Source organism: Oncorhynchus gorbuscha, linkage group LG25 (assembly GCF_021184085.1).
Source record: "Oncorhynchus gorbuscha isolate QuinsamMale2020 ecotype Even-year linkage group LG25, OgorEven_v1.0, whole genome shotgun sequence".
Lineage (NCBI taxonomy): Eukaryota > Metazoa > Chordata > Actinopteri > Salmoniformes > Salmonidae > Oncorhynchus > Oncorhynchus gorbuscha.
In genome coordinates this window covers 35,813,973-35,825,624 of record NC_060197.1, presented here as the reverse complement: position 1 = coordinate 35,825,624, position 11,652 = coordinate 35,813,973, and positions in this window count along the sequence as shown.

Here is an 11,652-nt window from a genome sequence, read left to right as displayed (position 1 = left end):
CATCAAAGACAGTATCCAGAATATAAACTATGTCTTAAGACATATGGCATATCTGATGCGTGGCGTTTCCGTAATTCCACAGCTAGGGAGTATTTTTTTTCTCACCAGTTCATAAGACCTCACGTATAGACTACTTTTTCCTTGACAATAGCTTTCTGCCGCTTATCACGGAGTGTGATTACCAAGCTATAGTCATTTCTGATTGTCCCCCTCTTGAAACTACTTAGGCCAAATACACATCCTAATTATCGCCCTTGGCGGCTTAACTCACGACTGCCATCAGAAGAAACCTTTGTTGTTTTTACATAATCTCCAATTGAGCTGTTTCTTGAGGTTAATCAAACCCCTGGAATGTCGGCAAATTATTTTGTACAAACGCAAGATTAAGGAAGTGCAATATTCAACGTCTAGGGGAATTTACAACTAAAATCTTGGATTTGGAAATGGTATATTCACACTCTTCATCCTCAGATTTACTAAAACAATGTTTGACACTTCAAACAGAGTTTGATCTTCTTTCAACTTGATAAGCTAAAAATCTAATTAGTAAATCTTGATACAAAAAGGATAAACATGGAGAGAAATCATGTTCATAATTGACCATACCTGAGATAACTGAAGAGCTGGGTAACAAATGTATTGATCATTTAGAGGTCAATTCATTCTTTCATAACTTTTACTCACAATTATACAATTTCGAATCTGCTGGTAATGATACCTTACTCGACGCCTTCTTTAAGAACTTATATATTCCTACAGTTGAACCTGAGAAAGCTGCAGAATTAGAAGAACAATCCTCTGTAGAAGAGATTGCGTTGGCAATTAAATCTAGGCAGTGTGGTAAATCCCCTGGACCCAACAGATTTCAGAGCGAATTCTTAAAACAATTCTTAGATCAACTCTCCCCCCTCTATTTGAAGAATCATTCTCCTCAAACTCTTTACCCTCAACATTGAGACAAGCGTCTATTTCACTTATTCTGAAAAAGGAAAAAAAAACTATTGAGTGTGGTTCATATAGGCCAATTTCTTTACTGAATTGCGATGTAAATGATACTTATAAAATGATTGCCTGCCATTTTGAGTCAGTCCTTCCCTCCATTATCTCTACAGATCAAACTTGTTTAACTTGTTATGGCTGCAATCCCGATATCGGGATAAGTGTCATCAACAACCGCTGAATAGCATAGACATACAATAAATATTACTATAAATATTTATATTCATGAAATCACAAGTGCAATATAGGAAAACACAGCTTTGCCTTTTGTTAATGTCATGTTTTGTCATTTATTATCATGTCTTGTCCCTGTGCTCCCCATTCTATTCGTTTCCCTCTGCTGGTCTTATTAGGTTCTTTCCCTCTTTCTATCCCTCTCTCTCCCCCTCCCTCTCTCACTCTCTCGCTCTCTCTTCTCTCTATCGTTCCGTTCCTGCTCCCAGCTGTTCCTATTCCCCTAATCATCATTTAGCCTTCCCACACCTGTTCCCGATCCTTTTCCCTGATTAGAGTCCCTATTTCTCTCCTTGTTATTCGTTTCTGCCCTGTCGGTTCCTTGTCTAGAATGCACCGTGCTGTGTTTGTGTATCGCCCTGTCGTGTCGTGTTTTCCTCAGATGCTGCGTGGTGAGCAGGTGTCTGAGTCTGTCTGGTTCAAGTGCCTTCCCGAGGCAACCTGCTGTTCACCTGCTGTTCAAGATCGAGTCTCCAGTTTGTCCTCGTCATTTCGAGTGATAGTTGTGTTTTTTGATTGTATTTACTTTACTGGATTAAAGACTCTGTTTTCGCCAAGTCGCTTTTGGGTCCTCTTTCACCTGCATGACAGAAGGAACCGACCAAGGAATGGACCCAGCGACTTCAGACGCTCGTTACACTGCCGTCGAGATCCAAGGAGCCATGCTCGGCAGACACGAGCAGGAATTGTCTGCTGCTCGCCATGCCGTGGAGAACCTGGCCGCTCAGGTTTCCGACCTCTCTGGACAGTTCCAGAGTCTACGTCTCGTGCCACCTGTTACTTCCTGGCCTGCCGAGCCTCCAGAACCTAGGGTTAATAACCCACCTTGCTACTCCGGGCAGCCCACTGAGTGCCGCTCCTTTCTCACGCAGTGTGAGATTGTGTTCTCTCTCCAACCCAACACATACTCTAGAGAGAGAGCTCGGGTTGCTTACGTCATTTCACTCCTTACTGGCCGGGCTCGAGAATGGGGCACAGCTATCTGGGAGGCAAGGGCTGATTGCTCTAACAAGTTCCAGAACTTTAAAGAGGAGATGATTCGGGTTTTTGACCGTTCAGTTTTTGGTAGGGAGGCTTCTAGGGCCCTGGCTTCCTTATGCCAAGGTGAACGGTCCATAACGGATTATTCTATTGAGTTTCGCACTCTTGCTGCCTCTAGTGAGTGGAACGAGCCGGCGCTGCTCGCTCGTTTTCTGGAGGGACTCCACGCAGTGGTTAAGGATGAGATTCTCTCCCGGGAGGTTCCTTCAGATGTGGACTCTTTGATTGCTCTCGCCATCCGCATAGAACGACGGGTAGATCTTCGTCACCGGGCTCGTGGAAGAGAGCTCGCATCAACGGTGTTTCCCTGCTCCGCATCGCAACCATCTCCCTCCTCTGGCTCAGAGACTGAGCCCATGCAGCTGGGAGGGATTCGCATCTCGACTAAGGAGAGGGAACGGAGTTCTATTGCGGAGTTGCTGGACATTTTGTTAATTCATGTCCAGTAAAAGCCAGAGCTCATCTGTAAGCGGAGGGCTACAGGTGAGCGCAACTACTCAAGTCTCTCCATCAAAATCCTGTACTACTTTGTCGGTCCATCTACGCTGGACCGGTTCGGGTGCTACATGTAGTGCCTTGATAGACTCTGGGGCTGAGGGTTGTTTCATGGACGAAGCATGGGTTCGGAAACATGACATTCCTTTCAGAGAGTTAGAGAAGCTTACGCCCATGTTCGCCTTAGATGGTAGTCATCTTCCCAGTATCAGATTTGAGACACTACCTTTAACCCTCACAGTATCTGGTAACCACAGTGAGACTATTTCTTTTTTGATTTTCCGTTCACCGTTTACACCTGTTGTTTTGGGTCATCCCTGGCTAGTATGTCATAATCCTTCTATTAATTGGTCTAGTAATTCTATCCTATCCTGGAACGTTTCTTGTCATGTGAAGTGTTTAATGTCTGCCATCCCTCCCGTTTCTTCTGTCCCTACTTCTCAGGAGGAACCTGGCGATTTGACAGGAGTGCCGGAGGAATATCATGATCTGCGCACGGTCTTCAGTCGGTCCCGAGCCAACTCCCTTCCTCCTCACCGGTCGTATGATTGTAGTATTGATCTCCTTCCGGGGACCACTCCTCCTCGGGGTAGACTATACTCTCTGTCGGCTCCCGAACGTAAGGCTCTCGAGGATTATTTGTCTGTGTCTCTTGACGCCGGTACCATAGTGCCTTCTTCCTCTCCGGCCGGGGCGGGGTTCTTTTTGTTAAGAAGAAGGACGGTACTCTGCGCCCCTGCGTGGATTATCGAGGGCTGAATGACATAACGGTTAAGAATCGTTATCCGCTTCCCCTTATGTCATCAGCCTTCGAGATTCTGCAGGGAGCCAGGTGCTTTACTAAGTTGGACCTTCGTAACGCTTACCATCTCGTGCGCATCAGAGAGGGGGACGAGTGGAAAACGGCGTTTAACACTCCGTTAGGGCATTTTGAGTACCGGGTTCTGCCGTTCGGTCTCGCCAATGCGCCAGCTGTTTTTCAGGCATTAGTTAATGATGTTCTGAGAGACATGCTGAACATCTTTGTTTTTGTCTATCTTGACGATATCCTGATTTTTTCTCCGTCACTCGAGATTCATGTTCAGCACGTTCGACGTGTTCTACAGCGCCTTTTAGAGAATTGTCTCTACGTAAAGGCTGAGAAGTGCTCTTTTCATGTCTCCTCCGTTACTTTTCTCGGTTCCGTTATTTCCGCTGAAGGCATTCAGATGGATTCCGCTAAGGTCCAAGCTGTCAGTGATTGGCCCGTTCCAAGGTCACGTGTCGAGTTGCAGCGCTTTTTAGGTTTCGCTAATTTCTATCGGCGTTTCATTCGTAATTTCGGTCAAGTTGCTGCTCCTCTCACAGCTCTTACTTCTGTCAAGACGTGTTTTAAGTGGTCCGGTTCCGCCCAGGGAGCTTTTGATCTTCTAAAAGAACGTTTTACGTCCGCTCCTATCCTCGTTACTCCTGACGTCACTAGACAATTCATTGTCGAGGTTGACGCTTCAGAGGTAGGCGTGGGAGCCATTCTATCCCAGCGCTTCCAGTCTGACGATAAGGTTCATCCTTGCGCTTATTTTCTCATCGCCTGTCGCCATCTGAGCGCAACTATGATGTGGGTAACCGTGAACTGCTCGCCATCCGCTTAGCCCTAGGCGAATGGCGACAGTGGTTGGAGGGGGCGACCGTTCCTTTTGTCGTTTGGACAGACCATAAGAACCTTGAGTACATCCGTTCTGCCAAACGACTTAATGCCCGTCAAGCTCGTTGGGCGTTGTTTTTCGCTCGTTTCGAGTTTGTGATTTCTTACCGTCCGGGTAGCAAGAACACCAAGCCTGATGCCTTATCCCGTCTGTTTAGTTCTTCTGTGGCTTCTACTGATCCCGAGGGGATTCTTCCTTATGGGCGTGTTGTCGGGTTAACAGTCTGGGAATTGAAAGACAGGTTAAGCAAGCACTCACGCACACTGCGTCGCCGCGCGCTTGTCCTAGTAACCTCCTTTTCGTTCCTGTTTCCACTCGTCTGGCTGTTCTTCAGTGGGCTCACTCTGCCAAGTTAGCTGGTCATCCCGGTGTTCGAGGCACTCTTGCGTCTATTCGCCAGCGCTTTTGGTGGCCGACTCAGGAGCGTGACACGCGCCGTTTCGTGGCTGCTTGTTCGGACTGCGCGCAGACTAAGTCGGGTAACTCTCCTCCTGCCGGTCGTCTCAGACCGCTCCCCATTCCTTCTCGACCATGGTCTCACATCGCCCTAGACTTCATTACCGGTCTGCCTTTGTCTGCGGGGAAGACTGTGATTCTTACGGTTGTCGATAGGTTCTCTAAGGCGGCACATTTCATTCCCCTCGCTAAACTTCCTTCCGCTAAGGAGACGGCACAAATCATTATCGAGAATGTATTCAGAATTCATGGCCTTCCGTTAGACGCCGTTTCAGACAGAGGCCCGCAATTCACGTCACAGTTTTGGAGGGAGTTCTGTCGTTTGATTGGTGCGTCCGTCAGTCTCTCTTCCGGGTTTCATCCCCAGTCTAACGGTCAAGCAGAGAGGGCCAATCAGACGATTGGTCGCATACTACGCAGCCTTTCTTTCAGAAACCCTGCGTCTTGGGCAGAACAGCTCCCCTGGGCAGAATACGCTCACAATTCGCTTCCTTCGTCTGCTACCGGGTTATCTCCGTTTCAGAGTAGTCTGGGTTACCAGCCTCCTCTGTTCTCATCCCAGCTTGCCGAGTCCAGCGTTCCCTCCGCTCAAGCGTTTGTCCAACGTTGTGAGCGCACCTGGAGGAGGGTGAGGTCCGCACTTTGCCGTTACAGGGCACAGACTGTGAGAGCCGCCAATAAACGCAGGATTAAGAGTCCAAGGTATTGTTGCGGCCAGAGAGTGTGGCTTTCCACTCGCAACCTTCCTCTTACGACAGCTTCTCGTAAGTTGACTCCGCGTTCATTGGTCCGTTCCGTGTATCCCAGGTCGTCAATCCTGTCGCTGTGCGACTGCTTCTTCCGCGACATCTTCGTCGCGTCCATCCTGTCTTCCATGTCTCCTGTGTCAAGCCCTTTCTTCGCACTCCCATTCGTCTTCCCTCCCCCCCTCCCGTCCTTGTCGAGAGCGCACCTATTTACAAGGTACATAAGATCATGGACATGCGTTCTCGGGGACGGGGTCACCAATACTTAGTGGATTGGGAGGGTTACGGTCCTGAGGAGAGGAGTTGGGTTCCGTCTCGGGACGTGCTGGACCGTTCACTCATTGATGATTTCCTCCGTTGCCGCCAGGATTCCTCCTCGAGTGCGCCAGGAGGCGCTCGGTGAGTGGGGGTACTGTCATGTTTTGTCATTTATTATCATGTCTTGTCCCTGTGCTCCCCATTCTATTCGTTTCCCTCTGCTGGTCTTATTAGGTTCTTTCCCTCTTTCTATCCCTCTCTCTCCCCCTCCCTCTCTCACTCTCTCGCTCTCTCTTCTCTCTATCGTTCCGTTCCTGCTCCCAGCTGTTCCTATTCCCCTAATCATCATTTAGCCTTCCCACACCTGTTCCCGATCCTTTTCCCTGATTAGAGTCCCTATTTCTCTCCTTGTTATTCGTTTCTGCCCTGTCGGTTCCTTGTCTAGAATGCACCGTGCTGTGTTTGTGTATCGCCCTGTCGTGTCGTGTTTTCCTCAGATGCTGCGTGGTGAGCAGGTGTCTGAGTCTGTCTGGTTCAAGTGCCTTCCCGAGGCAACCTGCTGTTCACCTGCTGTTCAAGATCGAGTCTCCAGTTTGTCCTCGTCATTTCGAGTGATAGTTGTGTTTTTTGATTGTATTTACTTTACTGGATTAAAGACTCTGTTTTCGCCAAGTCGCTTTTGGGTCCTCTTTCACCTGCATGACAGTTAATCCACCTGTCGTGTCAGATTTTGAAATTATGCTTTACAGCGAAAGCAATCCAAGCGTTTGTGTAAGTTTATCGATCGCAAAATAAAACATTAAGTACACTTAGCATCAGGTAGCTCGGTCACGAAAATCAGAAAAGCAATCAAATTAATAATTTACAGTGCCTTGCAAAAGTATTCGGCCCCCTTGAACTTTGCGACCGTTTGCCACATTTCAGGCTTCAAACAAGAAAAATATAAAACTGTATTTTTTTGTGAAGAATCAACAACAAGTGGGACACAATCATGAAGTGGAACGACATTTATTGGATATTTCAAACTTTTTTAACAAATCAAAAACTGAAAAATCGGGCGTTCAAAATTATTCAGGCCCTTTACTTTCAGTGCAGCAAACTCTCTGCAGAAGTTCAGTGGGGATCTCTGAATGATCCAACGTTGACCTAAATGACTAATGATGATAAATACAATCCACCTGTGTGTAATCAAGTCTCCGTATAAATGCACCTGCACTGTGATAGTCTCAGAGGTCCGTTAAAAGCGCAGAGAGCATCATGAAGAACAAGGAACACACCAGGCAGGTCCGAGATACTGTTGTGAAGAAGTTTAAAGCCGGATTTGGATACAAAAAGATTTCCCAAGCTTTAAACATCCTAAGGAGCACTGTGCAAGCGATAATATTGAAATGGAAGGAGTATCAGACCACTGCAAATCTACCAAGACCTGGCCGTCCGTCTAAACTTTCAGCTCATACAAGGAGAAGACTGATCAGAGATGCAGCCAAGAGGCCCATGATCACTCTGGATGAACTGCAGAGATCTACAGCTGAGGTGGGAGACTCTGTCCATAGGACAACAATCAGTCGTATATTGCACAAATCTGGCCTTTATGGAAGAGTGGCAAGAAGAAAGCCATTTCTTAAAGATATCCATAAAAAGTGTCATTTAAAGTTTGCCACAAGCCACCTGGGAGACACACCAAACATGTGGAAGAAGGTGCTCTGGTCAGATGAAACCAAAATTGAACTTTTTGGCAACAATGCAAAACGTTATGTTTGGCGTAAAAGCAACACAGCTCATCACCCTGAACACACCATCCCCACTGTCAAACATGGTGGTGGCAGCATCATGGTTTGGGCCTGCTTTTCTTCAGCAGGGACAGGGAAGATGGTTAAAATTGATGGGAAGATGGATGGAGCCAAATACAGGACCATTCTGGAAGAATACCTGATGGAGTCTGCAAAAGACCTGAGACTGGGATGGAGATTTGTCTTCCAACAAGACAATGATCCAAAACATAAAGCAAAATCTACAATGGAATGGTTTAAAAATAAACATATCCAGGTGTTAGAATGGCCAAGTCAAAGTCCAGACCTGAATCCAATCGAGAATCTGTGGAAAGAACTGAAAACTGCTGTTCACAAATGCTCTCCATCCAACCTCACTGAGCTCGAGCTGTTTTGCAAGGAGGAATGGGAAAAAATTTCAGTCTCTCGATGTGCAAAACTGATAGAGACATACCCCAAGCGACTTACAGCTGTAATCGCAGCAAAAGGTGGCGCTACAAAGTATTAACTTAAGGGGGCTGAATAATTTTGCACGCCCAATTTTTCAGTTTTTGATTTGTTAAAAAAGTTTGAAATATCCAATAAATGTCGTTCCACTTCATGATTGTGTCCCACTTGTTGTTGATTCTTCACAAAAAATACAGTTTTATGTTTGAATTTATGTTTGAAGCCTGAAATGTGGCAAAAGGTTGCAAAGTTCAAGGGGGCCGAATACTTTCACACGGCACTGTACCTTTGATGATCTTCGGATGTTTTCACTCACAAGACTCCCAGTTACACAACAAATGTTCCTTTTGTTCCATTTAGATTATTTTTAAGATTATGTTTGTCGCGTTATGTTCAGAAATCCACAGGAAAGAGCGGTCACGACAACGCAGACAAATTCCAAATAGTTTCCATAATGTCCACAGAAACATGTCAAACGTTTTTTATAATCAATCCTCAGGTTGTTTTTAAAATATATAATTGATAATATATCAACCGCAAATGTCTCATATCCCTTTAAATGGAGCAAAGGGAGGCTATGGAACATGGAGTTTTCAAAATAGAAGCCACTTCCTGTTTTGATTTTCCTCAGGGTTTCGCCTGCAATATCAGTTCTGTTATACTCACAGACAATATTTTGACAGTTTTGAAAACTTTAGAGTGTTTTCTATCCAGTACTAATAATAATATGCATATATTAGCAACTGAGACTGAGGAGCTGGCCGTTTACAATGGGCACCTTTTCATCCAAGCTACTCAATACTGCCCCTGCAGCCATAAAATAAAAATATCATCATTATTTTTTCAACATCAGACGTCTTTATAATATTATAATATACTTTATAATCCCTCTTTATCTGACAATCCAGATATATTGTTATTACTTGATGCTGTGAAGGCATTTGATCAGGTGGAATGGGATTATCCAATTTATACTCTCAAACAATTTGGATTCGGTCCCAATTTTATGTACTGGATCAAAGTCCTTTACTCCTCCCCTACGGTTGCAGTGCGCACAAATAACCTTTCATCCTATTTCCAGCTTCAACGTGGGACAAGACAGGGTTGTCCTCTATCCCCTAAGCTGTTGGCCATCGCAATTGAGCCTTTGGCCATTCAATACGTAATTACACCACTATCAAAAGGTATTCGAAGAGGGGGCTTAGAGCAGAACGTTTCACTCTATGTGGATCACATGCTATTATATATGTCTGACCCTTTAAATTCCAGAGATCCAGGTTCAACTAAAGACAGTTGGTAAATATCCAGGTATATGTCATGTTTGTCATTTATTATCATGTCTTGTCCCTGTGCTCCCCATGCTATTCGTTTCCCTCTGCTGGTCTTATTTGGTTCTTTCCCTCCTATCCCTCTCTCTCCCCCTCCCTCTCTCACTCTCTCGCTCTCTCTTCTCTCTGTCGTTCCGTTCCTGCTCCCAGCTGTTCCTATTCCCCTAATCATCATTTAGTCTTCCCACACCTGTTCCCGATCCTTTCCCCCTGATTAGATTCCCTATTTATTCCTTTGTAATCCGTTCCTGTTCCGTCGGTTCCTTGCATTGTATTCACGATGCTGTGATTGCGTTTCGCCCTGTCCTGTCGTGTTTTTTGCCGTGATTGTGTATCACCCTGTCCTGTCGTGTTTTGTGCCTTCTTCAGACGCTGCGTGTGAGCAGGTGTCTCAGTTGACTACGGCCTGCGCCTACCCGAAGCGACCTGCAGTCTGTGGCCGCTTCTCCAGTTGTTTTCCCCTCTACTAATCTAGAGGATTTCAGTTATTCGGTTTTGAACATTAATAAACTCTGTTTCTGTTAAGTCGCGTTTGGGTCCTCCTTCACCTGCATGACAGAAGGAACCGACCAAAGAATGGACCCAGCGACTTCAGACGCTGTTTACACTGCCGTCAAGATCCAAGGAGCCATGCTCGGCAGACACGAGCAGGAATTGTCTGCTGCTCGCCATGCCGTGGAGAACCTGGCCGCTCAGGTTTCCGACCTCTCTGGACAGTTCCAGAGTCTACGTCTCGTGCCACCTGTTACTCCCTGGCCTGCCGAGCCTCCAGAACCCAGGGTTAATAACCCACCTTGCTACTCCGGGCAGCCCACTGAGTGCCGCTCCTTTCTCACGCAGTGTGAGATTGTGTTCTCTCTCCAACCCCACACATACTCTAGAGAGAGAGCTCGGGTTGCTTACGTCATTTCACTCCTTACTGGCCGGGCTCGAGAATGGGGCACAGCTATCTGGGAGGCAAGGGCTGATTGCTCTAACAGATTCCAGAACTTTAAAGAGGAGATGATTCGGGTTTTTGACCGTTCAGTTTTTGGTGAGGAGGCTTCTAGGGCCCTGGCTTCCTTATGCCAAGGTGAACGGTCCATAACGGATTATTCCATTGAGTTTCGCACTCTTGCTGCCTCTAGTGAGTGGAACGAGCCGGCGCTGCTCGCTCGTTTTCTGGAGGGACTCCACGCAGCGGTTAAGGATGAGATTCTTTCCCGGGAGGTTCCTTCAGATGTGGACTCTTTGATTGCTCTCGCCATCCGCATAGAACGACGGGTAGATCTTCGTCACCGGGCTCGTGGAAGAGAGCTCGCATCAACGGTGTTTCCCTGCTCCGCATCGCAACCATCTCCCTCCTCTGGCTTTGAGACTGAGCCCATGCAGCTGGGAGGGATTCGCATCTCGAATAAGGAGAGGGAACAGAGGATCACCAACCGCCTGTGCCTCTATTGCGGAGTTGCTGGACATTTTGTTATTTCATGTCCAGTAAGAGGCCAGAGCCCATCAGTAAGCGGAGGGCTACTGGTGAGCGCTACTACTCAGGTCCCTTCATCTAGATCTTGTACTACTATGTCGGTCCATCTACGCTGGACCGGTTCGGGTGCTACATGCAGTGCCTTGATTGACTCTGGGGCTGAGGGTTGTTTCATGGACGAAGCATGGGTTCGGAAACATAACATTCCTTTCAGACCATTAGACAAGCCTACGCCCATGTTTGCCTTAGATGGTAGTCATCTTCCCAGTATCAAATTTGAGACACTACCTTTAACTCTCACAGTATCTGGTAACCACAGTGAGACTATTTCTTTTGATTTTCCGTTCACCGTTTACACCTGTTGTTTTGGGTCATCCCTGGCTAGTATGTCATAATCCTTCTATTAATTGGTCTAGTAATTCTATCCTATCCTGGAACGTTTCTTGTCATGTGAAGTGTTTAATGTCTGCCATCCCTCCCGTTTCTTCTCTCCCTACTTCTCAGGAGGAACCTGGCGATTTGACAGGAGTGCCGGAGGAATATCATGATCTGCGCACGGTCTTCAGTCGGTCCCGAGCCAACTCCCTTCCTCCTCACCGGTCGTATGATTGTAGTATTGATCTCCTTCCAGGGACCACGCCTCCTCGAGGTAGACTATACTCTCTGTCGGCTCCCGAACGTAAGGCTCTCGAGGATTATTTGTCTGTGTCTCTTGACGCCGGTACCATAGTG